Source organism: Heptranchias perlo, chromosome 6 (assembly GCF_035084215.1).
Source record: "Heptranchias perlo isolate sHepPer1 chromosome 6, sHepPer1.hap1, whole genome shotgun sequence".
NCBI classification, from domain to species: Eukaryota; Metazoa; Chordata; class Chondrichthyes; order Hexanchiformes; family Hexanchidae; genus Heptranchias; species Heptranchias perlo.
Genome location: NC_090330.1, coordinates 16,000,043 through 16,016,252, shown reverse-complemented (window position 1 = coordinate 16,016,252; position 16,210 = coordinate 16,000,043). Strand labels below are relative to the sequence as shown.

The 16,210-nt window shown below is 40.8% G+C and overlaps 1 protein-coding gene across 10 annotated transcripts in view; it reads left to right on the top strand.

The window, feature by feature from the left end:
* LOC137322774 (inositol polyphosphate-4-phosphatase type I A) overlaps positions 1-16,210 on the top strand; it is a 179,046-nt gene that overhangs the window by 78,689 nt on the left and 84,147 nt on the right. For 7 of the 10 annotated variants that reach the window (XM_067985816.1, XM_067985819.1, XM_067985812.1 and 4 more), the window contains exons 2-3: positions 12,572-12,658; positions 15,739-15,910. The gene's annotated coding sequence lies outside the window, so the exon portion shown is untranslated. Of the gene's footprint in view, positions 1-5,464; positions 5,534-12,571; positions 12,659-15,738; positions 15,911-16,210 lie in introns of those variants that run through there. The other 3 variants (XM_067985813.1, XM_067985810.1, XM_067985811.1) reach the window with 2 other exon arrangements.

Genomic DNA, 16,210 nt, shown 5'->3' with positions numbered 1-16,210 from the left:
GAGAGTTTTCCCCCAATTTCCATTGACTTCAATTTTACGAGGGCTCCAGAGGTGAGGTGAGAGTGACTGCCCTTGATGTCAAGGGCAGTCACTCTCACCTCACCTCTGGAATTCAGTTCTTTTGTCCATATTTGGACAAAGGCTGTAATGAGGTCTAGCGCAAGTGGTCCTGGCGGGACCCAAACTGAGCATCGGTGAGCAGGTTATTGGTGAGTAAGTGCCGCTTGATAGCACTGTCGACGACACCTTTCATCACTTTACTGATGATTGACAGTAGACTGATGGGGCTTTAATTGGCCGGATTGGATTTGTCCTGCTTTTTGTGGACAGGACAAATCTGGGCAATTTTCCACATTGTCGGGTAGATGCTAGTGTTATAGCTATACTGGAACAGCTTGGCTAGAGGCGCAGCTAGTTCTGGAGCACAAGTCTTCAGCACTACAGCCAGGATGTTGTCGGGGCCCATAGCCTTTGCTGTATCCAGTGCACTCAGCTGTTTCTAGATATCACGTGGAGTGAATTGAATTGGCTGAAGACTGGCTTCTGTGATGGTGGGGATATCGGGAGGAGGCCGAGATGGATCATCCACTTGGCACTTCTGGCTGAAGATGGTTGCAAACGCTTCAGCCTTGTCTTTTGCATTCACGTGCTGGACTCCGCCATCATTGCGGATGGGGATGTTTACAGAGCCTCCTCCTCCTGTTAGTTATTTAATTGTCCACCACCATTCACGACTGGATGTGGCAGGACTGCAGAGCTTTGATCTGATCCGTTGGTTGTGAAATCGCTATAGCATGTTGCTTCCGCTGTTTAGCATGCATGTAGTCCTGAGTTGTAGCTTCACCAGGTTGGCACCTCATTTTTAGGTACGCCTGCTGCTGCTCCTGGCATGCTCTTCTACACTCCTCATTGAACCAGGGTTGATCCCCTGGCTTGTTGGTAATGGTAGAGTGAGGAATATGCCGGGCCACAAGGTTATAGATTGTGCTGGAATACAATTCTGCTGCTGCTGATGGCCCACAGCGCCTCATGGATGCCCAGTTTTGAGCTGCTAGATCGGTTCTGAATCTATCTTATTTAGCACGGTAGTAGTGCCACACAACACGTTGGATACATAAACCTTAAGATCTTAATACGATGGGATCTTGGATTTTATAAAGCGGGTCTTGAGTACAAAAACAGAGGTAATGCTAAACCTATGCAAATCATTGGTTAGGCAACAGAATATTTGTGCCCTGCTTTAAAAAAAATGTCAACGCCATGGATAGGGTGCCGAAGATATTTACTAAGATAATGCAAGGATGAGAGGCTTTAGTTATGAGGATAAACTAAGGCTCTTTTCATTAGAATAGAGAGGTTAAGAGATCTGATATGTTCAAAATTATGAAAGATTTTGATAAAGGGGGGGAAGAAAAACTACTTCCACTGGTGGTGATTTGGTAACTGGAGGACTTGCATTTATCTAATTTTCCTGATGTATCCTGTTCATTGGAGGCCCCAAATGACACTTTTAATTTATAAAAATAATTATGCTCTTTTTCTTGAATCTAGCCTCTTTCAATGATTTTTAAACAAGCAAGAATGTATTTTTGTATATTGAGTTTTGTATGTGCAGTGGGTGCTAGGAGTGGAGAGGAAAGAGGTAGACTGATAGAATGATGCGTGAAAGGCTAAAGATCTGTTATCATAGTGATAAGCTGTTCCGCATGGTGTCATCTGCAGTGTCAACTTGGTCAGAGCCGTATGTATACAACAGTACATCTCATAATGTTAGAACTTACATAAATTTCACAACAGTCTATGTTTGAAATCAGGATGGGCAAAATGCAGAGAGTAATGTAACTACATTGATCCACCTGTTAAAATGTGATCTCACTGGTTGAAGGGGCCAACTTGATCGGTTGATCCTGAAAGTTTGTGTTTTCATTAAAAACGATAGTACTACTTTGCCTCCTCTTACTCTTTCACAAATCAGTGCACAAAGATCCATTTTTTTTAATGCCTTTTTTAACTACAAACTACATTTGAATACAGTTTCCATTAGAGAATTGTTTTTGAAAATTTTGATTGGAATATTATTACTGAGTCCCATTCAATATTTTGATTTGTTGTACTAAATGAAACTTGGCATGAGGTGTGCCAAGTTCCATTCTGTGGAGATGCCGGTGATGGACTGGGGTGGACAAATGTAAGGAATCTTACAACACCAGGTTATAGTTCAACAGTAACCTGTAAGATTCCTTACACAAGTTCCATTCTGTTGGTGATAGGTTAATTCACTTGATGGTTGATTAGATTATTTTGTGGTAGTACTTTTAACTAAAGTATTAATTTTTTGTAAATTTTGTAAGGACTTGCACAACACCAGGTTATAGTCCAACAGTTTTATTTTAAATCATTTTAAAACTGTTGGACTATAACCTGGTGTTGTGCAAGTCCTTACATTTGTCCACCCCAGTCCATCACCGGCATCTCTACATCATTGTAAATTTTGAACAGGGCTGTGTGAGCCATTAAACAGCCATAATTTCACGTGTACCATGCTGAGTGTCATGATGTTCTGGATGATGATATAGTACTGTGCATGGTTTGCTTTTCCTACTATATTCCTGGCCTAAATTTTTTTGCTCAGATTTATTTTAATCTCTGGTGACATCTGTCATATTACATAGTTTATACCTTGACGCTGTGTAGTACTGCAGGGATGGTGCTGAATGGTTGTTTGTAAATCAGTGTAACTTGTACATGAATACACTTAGTGTGTCCTTGGAAACAATTATATTTTTTTTGTCTAAATCTGAATAGCTCATTTGAAAAGGAGAATAATGCTGTATCTTGTAGCAGATGTCTGTTGCTGAGTCACATGACAAAGCCTGTAACATAAAGCCTTTGTAATGGCCCTTTATCGTGCGTGTCATTTGTGTAGTATTAACCCTTCCATGTATACAGTGATACTCTGGCATCACAATCAGGTGCGCTATAGGATTGTTGGCCAGTAAGGGTGGCATTTCGTTTAAAAACCCACACTGGTCATTTGGTCGGTAGTGCCTTTTAGTCTGTCAGAAAATGTTCAGCCAGTACAAACCATAACTTTCGCTGTGGGGTAGCAAAGGAAGGAGTGAAGATGCTGGGATTTTTTTTACATAGATAGAGAGAATCCTTGAATTCACATTAAATGGAACACTGCTATTCACTTCGGAATTGACAATTATTTTTAAAATATTGGTGATTTTAGTATTCATTGTGTTGCACCCCCTGCGTTCTCCTAATACTCTCCCCACCATGATACCTCTATATGCTATTTCTTGATCAACTTCCAAAGATGTAACTTTCTTGTATTAGTGTGGAGTACTCCGCCGTCACCGATAGGATTTGATTACCACCATCTACTGGTTGGATATCATCCACATCAAGCAGTCTGCTCACACTAAACTACTTGCCTTTTTAATTGCCAAAATTGAAATTGCTTAATGTAATTTCTACATATTAATTTGGCCACATGTTCTTAAACTTATAGGATGTTACACAAGTTCTCAGACCCCAGCCTAATGTAGAGATATTACATAGAATTTCTCTCAACTGGTCTATGCGGGTGTTTATTCTCTACACGAATCTCTTCCCACTCTGCACCCCCCCAATCCCTCTATTCCCTTCTCCTTCATGTATGCATTCATATATGTTCATTCTTATTGACCTCCTCTTGAATATATTCGAACTGCTTAACAAGTAAAATGTTTTGTATGGAAATAAATTAAACTAAGCCAGGGTATGAATGTCCCAAAAATAGCCCAAAACTTTTTGCCCTCCTCCCCAGAACAATAAGTTGATGTTGAGGGGTACATTGCAGAATTAATAAGGCCTGGAAACACATTTCTGAGATTGTTGGACATGTATGTCCAAAGCCATTTGTCTCCTTGCCCCATGAAAGCTCTCAATGTTAAAGTTTGAAAAAAATGACCCCACTTGAAAGTGCATGTGTAAATGACGGCTGAGGGTATGATTGGCCTTGGCTGTGATGGCCTTCACTGTTGAATAGCCTGCCAACACTTAGTGCCTACAGTACCACATGAAGACTGGCCATTTGAGCAAGATACAGGAAGGCTGGCAGCGTATCTAGAAGCATAGCCTATCGAGAGTTGTACGTTCAACGGTGGAGGGGACGCAAATGATCTAAGTTAAATGATTAATTGTACACAAATCACAGAAAGTTAACGTGGGTACAGCAAGCAATTAGGAAGGCAAATTGTATGTTAGCCTTTATTACAAGGGGGCTGGCATGTAAGAGTAAGGAGGTCTTGCTTCAGTTATATAGGGCTCTGGTGAGGCCACACCTGGAGTACTGTGTACAGTTTTGGTCTCCTTAGCTAAGGAAGAATATACTTGCCTTTGAGGGGGTGCAACAAAAGTTCACTAGATCGATTCCTGGGATAAGTGGGTTGTCCTATGAGGAGAGATTGCGTAGAATGGGCCTATACTCTCAAGTTTAGAAGAATGAGAGGTGATCTCATTGCAATGTATAAAATTCTTAGAGGGCTTGACATGGTAGATGCTGAGAGGCTGTTTCCCCTGGCTGGAGAGTCTAGAACTAGGGGTCATAGTCTCAAGATAAGAGGTCAACCATTTAGGACCGAGACGAGGAAAGATTTCTTCACTCAGAGGGTTGTGAATCTTTGCAATTCTCCACTCTCGAGGACTGTGGACACTCAGTCATTGAGTATATTTAAAATTGAGATAGATAGATTTTTGGACGCTAAGGGAATCAAGGGATATGGGGATAGGGCAGTAAAGTGGAATTGAGGTAGATGATCAGCCATGATCTTATTGAATGGCCGAGCAGCCATATGGCCTACTCCTGTTTCTTATGTTATGTTCTTGTGTAATTTTTCTTTTTGCTGTGAAATTGCTGAATAATGTGCGGTTTAAAAAAATTGCTGTAGAAAATACAAAATGTACACACTAATCCACAGCCTGTTGTAAAAAAAAGTGTATGATATGAATTTATATATGAAGAAAAGGTGAGTTTTCAGTGAAATTGAGACAAATAAATAAATTAAAAATCAGAATTGGCATGCCTGCCGCTATAATAATTTTACTATCTGTTATAGCTAAATATCTTTTTTAAAACTGCAGTTTTTTTAAGGGTTACCATCGCAGCAGTGGATGATACATAATGTACTGTGCCAGCCCCCCTCTCTCCAAGACTGGGAAAGAAACAGTAAAATTGCTCAGGCCACCATCGCATGAATAAACTGTCAGCCTCCGCTCCAATCAGTATTCATGTAAATATTAATACCTTCCCCCTGAAATAGTTTTGGCAGCCTGTCTGTCTGTGATTCTGTTGATCAGAAGGAAGCGAGCATTGGTCACATGAGCAAAAGCTGTTTCCTGCTTCATTGTGGAAGACTGTGCACTGGTTAAGTGTTCCTGCTTCTTGGATGTATTGCACTGAAGTATTGGACCATGTAGATGTTTTAATCTGAAAGGTGGCACCGCACCATTGCCCAAGGCAGAAAGATGACGGTTTAGCTGTACTGTAAGTGAAGGTTGCTTGTTATTTGAAGCGTGTTAGGCTATTAAGTGATTTTTGTACTGTAGGTGATGCAGTTTGACATGATGGATCTGTCACAGTTTTAAAATTTGAAGCGCTTTTCCCTTTGAAAAAAATGTAATTGTATGCCAGTTTGTATTTGATGTTGGACTGAATCTTAGAAATACCTGACACTGAACTGTAATTTTTTTTAAGTAGTGCTGTAATATGATTTTTTATTTTAATGCAGCTTCTTCAGGCCTAAACTGTGCTACATGAAAACTATCCCTAACCAATGACTGAGAACCTATGCTCTTTTTCATATCAGTTTTTATGTGGAGAATTTGTGTTTTAAAATAATTTTTAAAAACTTTCTTTTAAGCTACTGAATAATCTGGATCAAAAGCAAAATGCTGCGGATGATAAAAATCTGAAATAAAAACAGAAAATACTGGAAGTACTACTGGAGCATGTAATGGATTGGGCCACAATATTAGAATGCATTTAATGAATACGAAATGCTGATTGTTTTCATGTATGTAAATGGAAGGGTGCTTCAGACTTGAAGACTTTCAACAGTAAAGAAAGACTAGCATTTATATAGCACATTATTGCAGGGCTATGGGGAAAGAGCAGGGGAGTGGGACTAATTGGTTAGCTCTTTCAAAGAGCTGGCACAGACTCATTGGACCGAATGGCCACCTTCTGCGCTATATAATTCTATGAATTATTACAGCTGGGATCCACAGTACTTTCAGTACTGAATCAGGACAGCAGATCCAATATGAGCAATAGCCTCTTAAAACATTTTACAAGTAGTGCAGTACTCATAACACTGCACGTTTTACGTGATGTATAAGTATCTCAGTCAGTTGAGCACTGGGCTCAGGACCAGAAGTTTCAGCATTCATAATCTCACCAGGATTCATTCATCCTTTCAGGGTGGATAGAATAAACACTTTGGAGTATGAGGAGACAATAGGAGACTGCATGCACACAGTGCTTACTACACTGTCGCAGTATCTGTCATTGGACACTCTTGACTGTTTAGCATTGGAAACTGGGATTAGCCCTAAATCCAGGAGAGCACCTCCTACCAGCGTATGATTCACATTTCCACACCAACTAACCATACAGTCTTGCAAAGTGAAACTGGAAATTTATTGCTATCAGGTGACTTTCCTCCCACCGTTTTTCACTGCACAAGAAACCAGAACAGGCCCCAGATGTGAAAAAGGTTCTTAACTCACTGCACCATCCAGACTCTCCTGTTTTACATATGTACGCAAGCACACAGGATGTACTCTCAATCCCTAAATATGATACAAAGTATAGTTCTAATTTGTACTAGTAGGTACCATCTTCATCAAAATTATTTGACAAACCTTTTTTTACTTGTTTATAAATACACGTGGTATAAAATACATTGAAATAAGTCATTGCATCACTAGAGTGCAACATCATGAAAACGACGCATGGCTCTTTTGGTTGTTTTAGTTTTCCAAATATATAGGAACAGGAGTGAGCCATTCAACCCCTCAAGACCGTTCCTCCATTCAGTTAGATCATGGCTGATCATGGTTGCTCCATATCCCTTGATACCCTTACCTAATAATCTATCGATCTCAATCTTAAATTTCAATTGACCCAGCTTCCACAGCCTATAGGAACTGGAGTAGGCCATTTAGCCCCTCGAGCCTGTTCCGCCATTCAATGAAATCATGGCTGATCTATGACCTAACTCCATATACCCACCATAGCTCCATATTCTTCAATACTTTTGGTTAACAAAAATTGTTGGGGAGACAAAGTTCGGTTCCCACTACCCTTTGTGTGAAAAAGTGCTTGCTGATTTCACTCCTGAAGGGCCTAGTTAGTTTTAAGATTATGCCTCCTCATTCTTGATTTCCCTCTTCAGAGGAAATAGTTTCTCTGTATATACCCTATCGAATCCCTTTATCATTTAAAAGACCTTGATTAGATCACCCCATGGGAATACAAACCAAGTTTATGCAATGCCGAATGAGCTCCCCTGATAGCTTAGTGGGCAAGTGCATCACACAGTGTAATACTAAGCCATACAGACCCAAGTTTCAAGTCTAGCCTATGTTCTGCCATCTTGACTGGTACAGCAGTGGGGGCAATTCACTGAGCTTAGTGTAACCCCTAAATGCTATTCAGTGACTTGCTGGAAAATATATGGAGGGCCAACATTGTCAAGTAGTTTGTAGATACTTACTCCCTGGGCTCAATCATCGTGAATAAGTGAGGTACTGAAGTGCTGATGATACCTGTAGAACTGTACTCCATCATGAAACACACACCTTTTTCTGCAGGTTGCGAATTGCATGCATTAGACTCGAGTAAAGCTGTCTTTGAAATGAGGTAGGGCAGTTGTACTGCAGCATTGTTCAGAATCCTCGCATGGTTTTACAGTTGTAATGCCGTACCTAATGATACAGATTCTCTTTATATGGGATGAATTGAAAGACAGAAAAGAAAGAGTTTGCATTTATGTAGTGATTTATCACCTCACTCAAGATTTCTCGAGGCCTTTCATGTACAATTAATTATTTTGAAGTGCAGTCATTGTTGCTATGTAAGCAAATGCGGTAGCCTTTTTTGCTCACAGCACGGCCCAACAAATAATGATGAATGAATGATCAATTAATCTCTCTTGGTAGCATTGGTTGGGGGAAAAATGTTGGTCAGGATGCCTGGAGAGAGGAAACTGGACTTAGAATGCAAAATTTTAAATCTATTTTTAGTTAACAATTCAAACTGAATGTCCTGCTTTCATGATAGTTGGGGGGGCATGAACATTTAGCCATCACTGAGAACTTATCAATGGATTATGCTAACTTGACCTTATTTCAATATGAAATTAGGTTAATTAGAAAATAGATTTCTTCCAACTCAAACCAAAATACCTCAGCATTATGGTTCGGAGATAATCTACTAATGGATTATGCTAATTTTCATGCGCAAATTAGGCTAATGAGAAAATGAACTTTCCCCGTTCTGCACCATTTCTCCCAACAGGTGCATTCCTGGCATTACCATCAGAAAGTGTCATTACCCAATTTCAATATTTTATCCTGTGCCAGTGAAATACCGTTCAGTTGCAGCTCATTACATATTTTACTCAATTGCCAATTTGTGGGAAATTTGTTTGGAAAGTTAAGCTTGGAAATTTGTGATGTTTAGCTCATTCCTATCAAATCCCTCTCTCTGCTACTTTAACAATGAGCATGAATCCATTCAAAATAGGATAATATCTCTGTTAAATTCGGCCCTCTGCTATTTGAACAAAGTACGTTAAGCTTTCATATAACATTTCATATAACATTGCTCACTGTAATTTCCAGGGTATCAGCCGTGACTCAGTGGTAGCGCTCGCGCCTGAGTCAGAAGGTTGTGGGTTCAAGTCCCACTCCAGATACTTGAGCACATAATCAAGGCTGCCACTTCAATGCAGTACTGAGGGAGTGCTGCGCTGTTGGAGGTGCCGTCTTTCGGATGAGACATTAAACCGTCTGCCCTCTCAGGTGGACGTAAAAGATCCCATGGCACTATTCGAAGAAGAGCAGGGGGAGTGCTCCCCGGTGTTCTGGCCAATACTTATCCCTCAACCAACACCACTAAAACAGATTATCTGGTGTTCATCGCATTGCTGTTTGTGTGACCTTGCTGTGCGCTAATTGCCGCTGTGTTTGCTACATTACAACAGTGGCTACACTTCAAAAGTACTTCATTGGCTCTGAAGCGCTTTGGGACACCCTGAGGTCGTGAAAGGCACTATTTAAATGCAAGTTTTTTTTCTTTCTCACTGTAATTTCCAGCCTTAAACGTAATATTGCAGATCACATAAAAAGACTACATATTCAATAACAAACAAAGATAAACAATATCATTACGTCAGTCACCGATGGAATGTGATGAGCTCCTATGTGAGCCAGTTCATAAACTTTGAACTCTACTGATGTGTCTATACTGCAATAATATAGTGCAGAAACAAATATTGAAATTGTTTACACATTAGGAGTTGGAAAAGAGTCACTAGGGAGCTGTTACTAGCTTAGTTTTATGTTTGAATATATTCTTCTGCGACGCTTGTGGGTTCAAGCTCCCTTGTGGGAATTGAACACGCAATTTAGGCTGTCATTTTACTGCAGTACGAAGGGAGTGCTGCATTCAGAGGTGCTGTCGTTCAGATGAGATATTAAACCAAAACTTCATCTACCAGCATAGGTGGATATAAAAGATAACTTGAGCGGTGTATCCAGTTCTAACTCTCTCAGACACAAGGGAGGCAGTCAAGGGCTGAAGGCAGTGCAAAGAAGAGCCCAATATTGGTGCGGGGGTGGGAGGCCTAGTTATGAGGAAAAGCTGGAGAAAGTTGGACTCTTCATCCTTGAAAGGAGATGTCTTAAAAAGTCCTCTCATAGAGGTGTGGAAAAGGTAAATCTGTAAAATCAATTTAAATTGTGAGGGTAGGACAAGGAGTCACAGGTTTAAGCTAGTAAATAGCAAATTTAGGCCTGGTATCTGGAGGTTTTTGTTCATACAATGGACTTCCAGGTAACAATGGTGGAGGCGAATTCCCTGGAATCATTTAAGATATAATTGGATGTTGTGGTAGTGGGATTTTAGGTTATTCTGGATGGGTGAACTGAGATGGGCCAAATTTATAATTTAAAAAGCCCATAGTAATTGATGCCGATGGTTGCGCTGCTGCCTGTGTAAACCACTCTAATACTGTCACTGTGATCAGCACTCTGGAACTGAATCTTTATAAACCGAAGACTGCGGACCAGCCTTAGTCATAGGCCATACACACTCTTCTGATATGAATTTTTTTTTATTCGTTCATGGGATGTGGGTGTGGCTGGCGAGGCCGGCATTTATTGCCCATCCCTAATTGCCCTTGAGAAGGTGGTGGTGAGCCGCCTTCTTGAACCGCTGCAGTCTTTGTGGTGACGGTTCTCCCACAGTGCTGTTAGGAAGGGAGTTCCAGGATTTTGACCCAGCGACGATGATGGAACGGCGATATATTTCCAAGTCGGGATGGTGTGTGACTTGGAGGGGAACATGCAGGTGGTGTTGTTCCCATGTGCCTGCTGCTCTTGTCCTTCTAGGTGGTAGAGGTTGTGGGTTTGGGAGGAGCTGTCGAAGAAGCCTTGGCGAGTTGCTGCACTGCATCCTGTGGATGGTACACACTGCAGCCACAGTGCGCCGGTGGTGGAGGGAGTGAATGTTTAGGGTGGTGGATGGGGTGCCAATCAAGCGGGCTGCTTTGTCCTGGATGGTGTCGAGCTTCTTGAGTGTTGTTGGAGTTGCACTCATTCAGGCAAGTGGAGAGTATTCCATCACACTCCTGACTTGTGCCTTGTAGATGGTGGAAAGGCTTTGGGGAGTCAGGAGGTGAGTCACTCGCCACAGAATACCCAGCCTCTGACCTGCTCTTGTAGCCACAGTATTTATATGGCTGGTCCAGTTAAGTTTCTGGTCAGTGGTGACCCCCAGGATGTTGATGGTGGGGGATTCGGCGATGGTAATGCCGTTGAATGTCAAGGGGAGGTGGTTAGACTCTCTCTTGTTGGAGATGGTCATTGCCTGGCACTTATCTGGCGCGAATGTTACTTGCCACTTATGAGCCCAAGCCTGGATGTTGTCCAGGTCTTGCTGCATGCGGGCTTGGACTGCTTCATTATTTGAGGGGTTGCGAATGGAACTGAACACTGTGCAATCATCAGCGAACATCCCCATTTCTGACCTTATGATGGAGGGAAGGTCATTGATGAAGCAGCTGAAGATGGTTGGGCCTAGGACACTGCCCTGAGGAACTCCTGCAGCAATGCCCTGGGGCTGAGATGATTGGCCTCCAAAATCCACTATGTTCCTTTGTGCTAGGTATGACTCCAGCCACTGGAGAGTTTTCCCCCTGATTCCCATTGACTTCAATTTTACTAGGGCTCCTTGGTGCCACACTCGGTCAAATGCTGCCTTGATGTCAAGGGCAGTCACTCTCACCTCACCTCTGGAATTCAGCTCTTTTGTCCATGTTTGGACCAAGGCTGTAATGAGGTCTGGAGCCGAGTGGTCCTGACGGAGCCCAAACTGAGCATCGGTGAGCAGGTTATTGGTGAGTAAGTGCCGCTTGATAGCACTGTCGACGACACCTTCCATCACTTTGCTGATGATTGGGAGTAGACTGATGGGGTGGTAATTGGCCGGATTGGATTTGTCCTGCTTTTTGTGGACAGGACATACCTGGGCAATTTTCCACATTGGCAGGTAGATGCCAGTGTTGTAACTGTACTGAGAATGTGAAGTGTAAAATTGAACTATAATAACTCGGTGTTGCGATTTAAACTCCTTTAGGAAACCTAAAAATACCTCAAGCTTTGCCTCCATGCTGCCTTCAAGTCACTGCTCACAGTATAAACAGTGAGCCGTGGCTTCAGTAACAAACTCCCTTGCATTCCTACGAATTAACTCACACATTTTCTGGTTTACACAGACTGCAGTACTATTGGAATTGGTTCGAAGATGTTGACCTTCTGTATCACTAGGATTTTGGTGAAGTGTAATGGTGAGAGTGTGAAATGACTATACTGCATCCAGTTGAACTGTGAAATATGTCCAACGGTACAGTTATAGGGCTCCTCAATTTTTGTCTGCAGGATCGCATTTTGTGCTACAAAACACGAGGGTGGCGTGCTGGTAGTTGCAGGTCTGTCGCTCTTGGAGGCTTAGTGGAAATGACGTGCAAGAGAATCACACAAGAGCACTCAAACATAGTCACTAAAGTATGATTTTTTTGCTGTACTGTTTTAATACCATATAAGCCCAGAACCAACACTTAGAGGAAATATGCTGGCTAGCAGTGAGAAATGCTGAATACTTCAAGAAGTGAGACTAACCAGATAATTCAGAACAGTGTGAATCATCCCTCATCTTAGTACTGGAGCAAAAAAATGTTTCAACAAAAAGAAAATTGATTACAGGTTCTTAATGTTTCATTTTCTTTCCTCTTCGAAGGTGGAACCTGGAAGTAGCAAAACTATTTTAAGATGAAGAAATGCAGAGTCGACAATTAACAACACAAGCAAACAGATCTTGCTATATGTAAGTAACAAAAGTGTATTCTAAGGATTTGTACATGACCATTTTGTGAATTTGTTAAACCTTTACCGTTTTCAACAGTGTGCAGTTTTCTGTATTTTTCCATTACAGATGATGATTATCAGTTTAATATGTTTTAGATACTGCTGATAGCCTGTGTTTTCGAGGGAACAAAGGCCTCTGTATGTTCAAGTTTAGTTCCTCTTTTAAAATAGATACTTGTAGATTCTTTCTTCCTTCCCGTTCTGCTACAGTATTTACCTTGACCCATCTTTGCTCACATATGAGTGTCTCGGCTAACTTCGCAATTGTTAGTAGAATTGTTGCAAGATTAGAATAATAAAATTGACTTTTACATTTCACTGAAAAGCTTATAAGTGGTAATCTCATAGGTGATCTATGTCTTCTCTCCCCCATTTGGTGCATGCTCCAATGTGACCCAAACAATTGATGGATGATATGTTTCAAAATAAATGAGAATTGTTTCATCATGTAACAAGAAAGCTGCTGTGACATTGGAACAGTTACCAGACTATCTTGTTTTACTGAAAAGACAATTGTCAGTTTTGTACAACACTGTACCAACCTGAATTTTATGATCGTGTTTCTCCATTTCTGAAATGAAAATTAACACTACTGTGAATTATTGTATGCAGCAGTTACATGAAGATTTGTTCCCTGAATTCCAGGTTGGAAAGCAAAAACCTTAAACTGCCTGTTGCAGTGAAATCATCCGGGTGTAATTTTGGTTTACATCCTGTGTTGGTCAAGGATATTTTAGAATCTTGAAAACTTCAGTGAGGTCTTCTCTCAAGTCACCTTTTCTTCTAGTTAAAAATTCCAATCCTCAGTCTTTCCTCATGCCTCAGGTGCACAATCTCCAATAGTTTCTAACGTTCCTTGGTACCCATTCCCAAACTAGTATGTCCACAAAAATTGTACACTGTATTCCAGGTAGAGCCAAGCTAGTTGTCTTTAGGAGTTCATATTGTCTTCTAGGACTTCTGTTCCATACTTCTAGCTACACATCACAGTTTCTTGCTTGCTTATCTACTACTGATTGTTTCACTGTTTTGTTTTAATGGGCTTCTCGCCATGAACCCAGATCACTGTCCTATCGTAGAATCATAGAATGGTTACAGCACAGAAGGAGGCAATTCAGCCCATCGTGCCTGTGCCGGCTCTTTGAAAGAGCAATCCAGTTAGTCCCATTCCCCTACTCTTTCCCCATAGCCCTGTAAATTTTTTCCCTTCAAGTACTTATCCAATTCCCTTTTGAAAACCACGATTGAATCTGCCTCCACCACCCCCTCAGGCAGTGCATTCCAGATCTTAACCACTTGCTGTGTAAAAGAAGTATTCCTCTTGTTGCCTTTGGTTCCTTTGCCAATCACATTAAATCTATGTCCTCTGGTTCTCGAGCCTTCCACCAATGGGAACAGTTTCTCTTTACTCTGTCTAGACCCTTTGTGATTTTGAATACCTCTATCAAATCTCCTTTCAACCTTCTCTGCTCTAAGGAGAACAACCCAAGCTTCTCCAGTCTGTCCACGTAACTGAAGTCCTTCATCCCTGGAACCATGCCATTAAATCTCTTCTGCACCCTCTCTACGGCCTTCACATTCTTCCTAAAGTGCGGTGCCCGGAGCTGGACGCAATACTCCAGTTCTGGCCGAACCAGTGTTTTATAAAGGTTCATCATAACTTCCTTGCTTCTGTGTTGTGTTCTGTATTCTGTTACCAATCACCCTATATTCCCACTGTTTGTTCGTATTTCTCAGTCTCAACTTATGTGTGTCTAGATTTAAACATCTGGGATTTGTCAGGCCAATCACTCTAATCGATCCGGATCTCTCTGCGAAATAGGTTATAGGTCTTGGAAAGTGATTTAGGGAAGTGGACTAGGTTGACTTTGTGAACTTCACAATTTTTGCTCAGTTTTGTATTAAGTTGCTGGCTGATAAATCATTTCAATAATAGATATTTTTAGTGAAGTCTCATCATTGAGACAGCGTAAGAAAAATTACAGTAATTTAATAAATGGTATGTGTGCACACTATGGGATTAATATGCTCATGGGCTAAAAGTTTGAAATGACAGAAGCATAGACAACTAACAGGAATCATTTTTTTTGGAAAAGAGTATATTTCAAGGTGACCTAATTAAGGTTTTCGAAATTAAGAGGGGAATTAACTAAGTTGATCCAGGCAATTTGTTCACATTGATGGAGTTCAAATACCAAGGGACACTAGTTTTAAAAATTAGGAAATTAAGAGCAAGCAGGAAACGGCGGTGAAACTTTTCACTCAGAGTAACGGACTTGTGAAATAAGTTACCACTTACTGAAGCCAACTGTGTAAATGGGTTCAAGACAATTTAGGTGCGTTTCTGGAGAAGGTTTGAAGAATATGGTGAGCAGGTGGGTAGTGAGATTGACCTATCAAAAATAGAAAGGCTTATTGGGCATAATTGCCTTTTCTTTTCACAAATTATTCTCTTAACGTGCTATAATACTAGGCTACTCATATGATCAGGAAACTCCAATGGCTTCAATTTAAAGTTGTCCTTTTACTTACCCTAGAGAAATAAAAGGAAATGCTGGAAATCTGAAATAAAACCAGAAAAAGCTAGATGTACACAACAGCTCTGTTCTAACTAGGTGTCTGCACCAGAAACGTTAACGATAGTTTTTTATTGCTGATGGTCCTGCTGTATGTGTCCAGCGTTTTCTGTTTTCCTAGTGTGTTTATACATAGTCTATTGATCTCAGATCAGATGTATATACTGTAATAGTACTGAGGACACGAGGAAGCCTAAATTCATTATTTGCAGCTTGCACCAAAAAAGCCACAGCTGCGTTTACTTTTTCGTGCAGAACCTGGCATAAAAAAATAATAAATGGCCTTGTCTTTGAAACTCAGACTCATAATAGCTCAGTATTGCAGCACATTTTGTGTTACTGAAAGGTGGTTTCAACTGTGGTCGAAGCAGTGCCAATTTGGGATTTGATACCTGTTATAAAGGGGAAAGGAGAAACGGGAATGAAGTTTTTACAATATGTACATGACTCCTTTCTTACCCAGTATGTGAGAAGCCCAACAAGAGAGGAATCACAAGCAAAATACTGCGGATGCTGGAATTCTGAAATAAAAACAGAAAATGCTGGAAAAGCTCAGCAAGTGATGCAGCATCTGAGGCAGAGAGGAATCACTGCTGGATCTAGTAATGGAAACTGAACCAGGACAGATAAGAGAAGTAAGTGTAGGGGAATACCGAGGCAATAGCGATCATAACATAAGGTTTAAAATAATTGAGAAAGATATAAGATAAAGACCAAAGCAATAGATTGGGAAAAAAGCTAATTTTATGGGAATGAGAATGGAACAAGGGCAGATAAAGTGGAAAAAAAAATTTGACAAAGAAATAGAACAGCACGTGATGAATAGAGTTCAGGAGAAATATATCCCTCTAAAAAGCAGGAACAAATTAGCCAATAATGAAACACCATGGATGAATAAAGAGATACGGGTAAAATTGAAACTAAAGAAAAGGGCG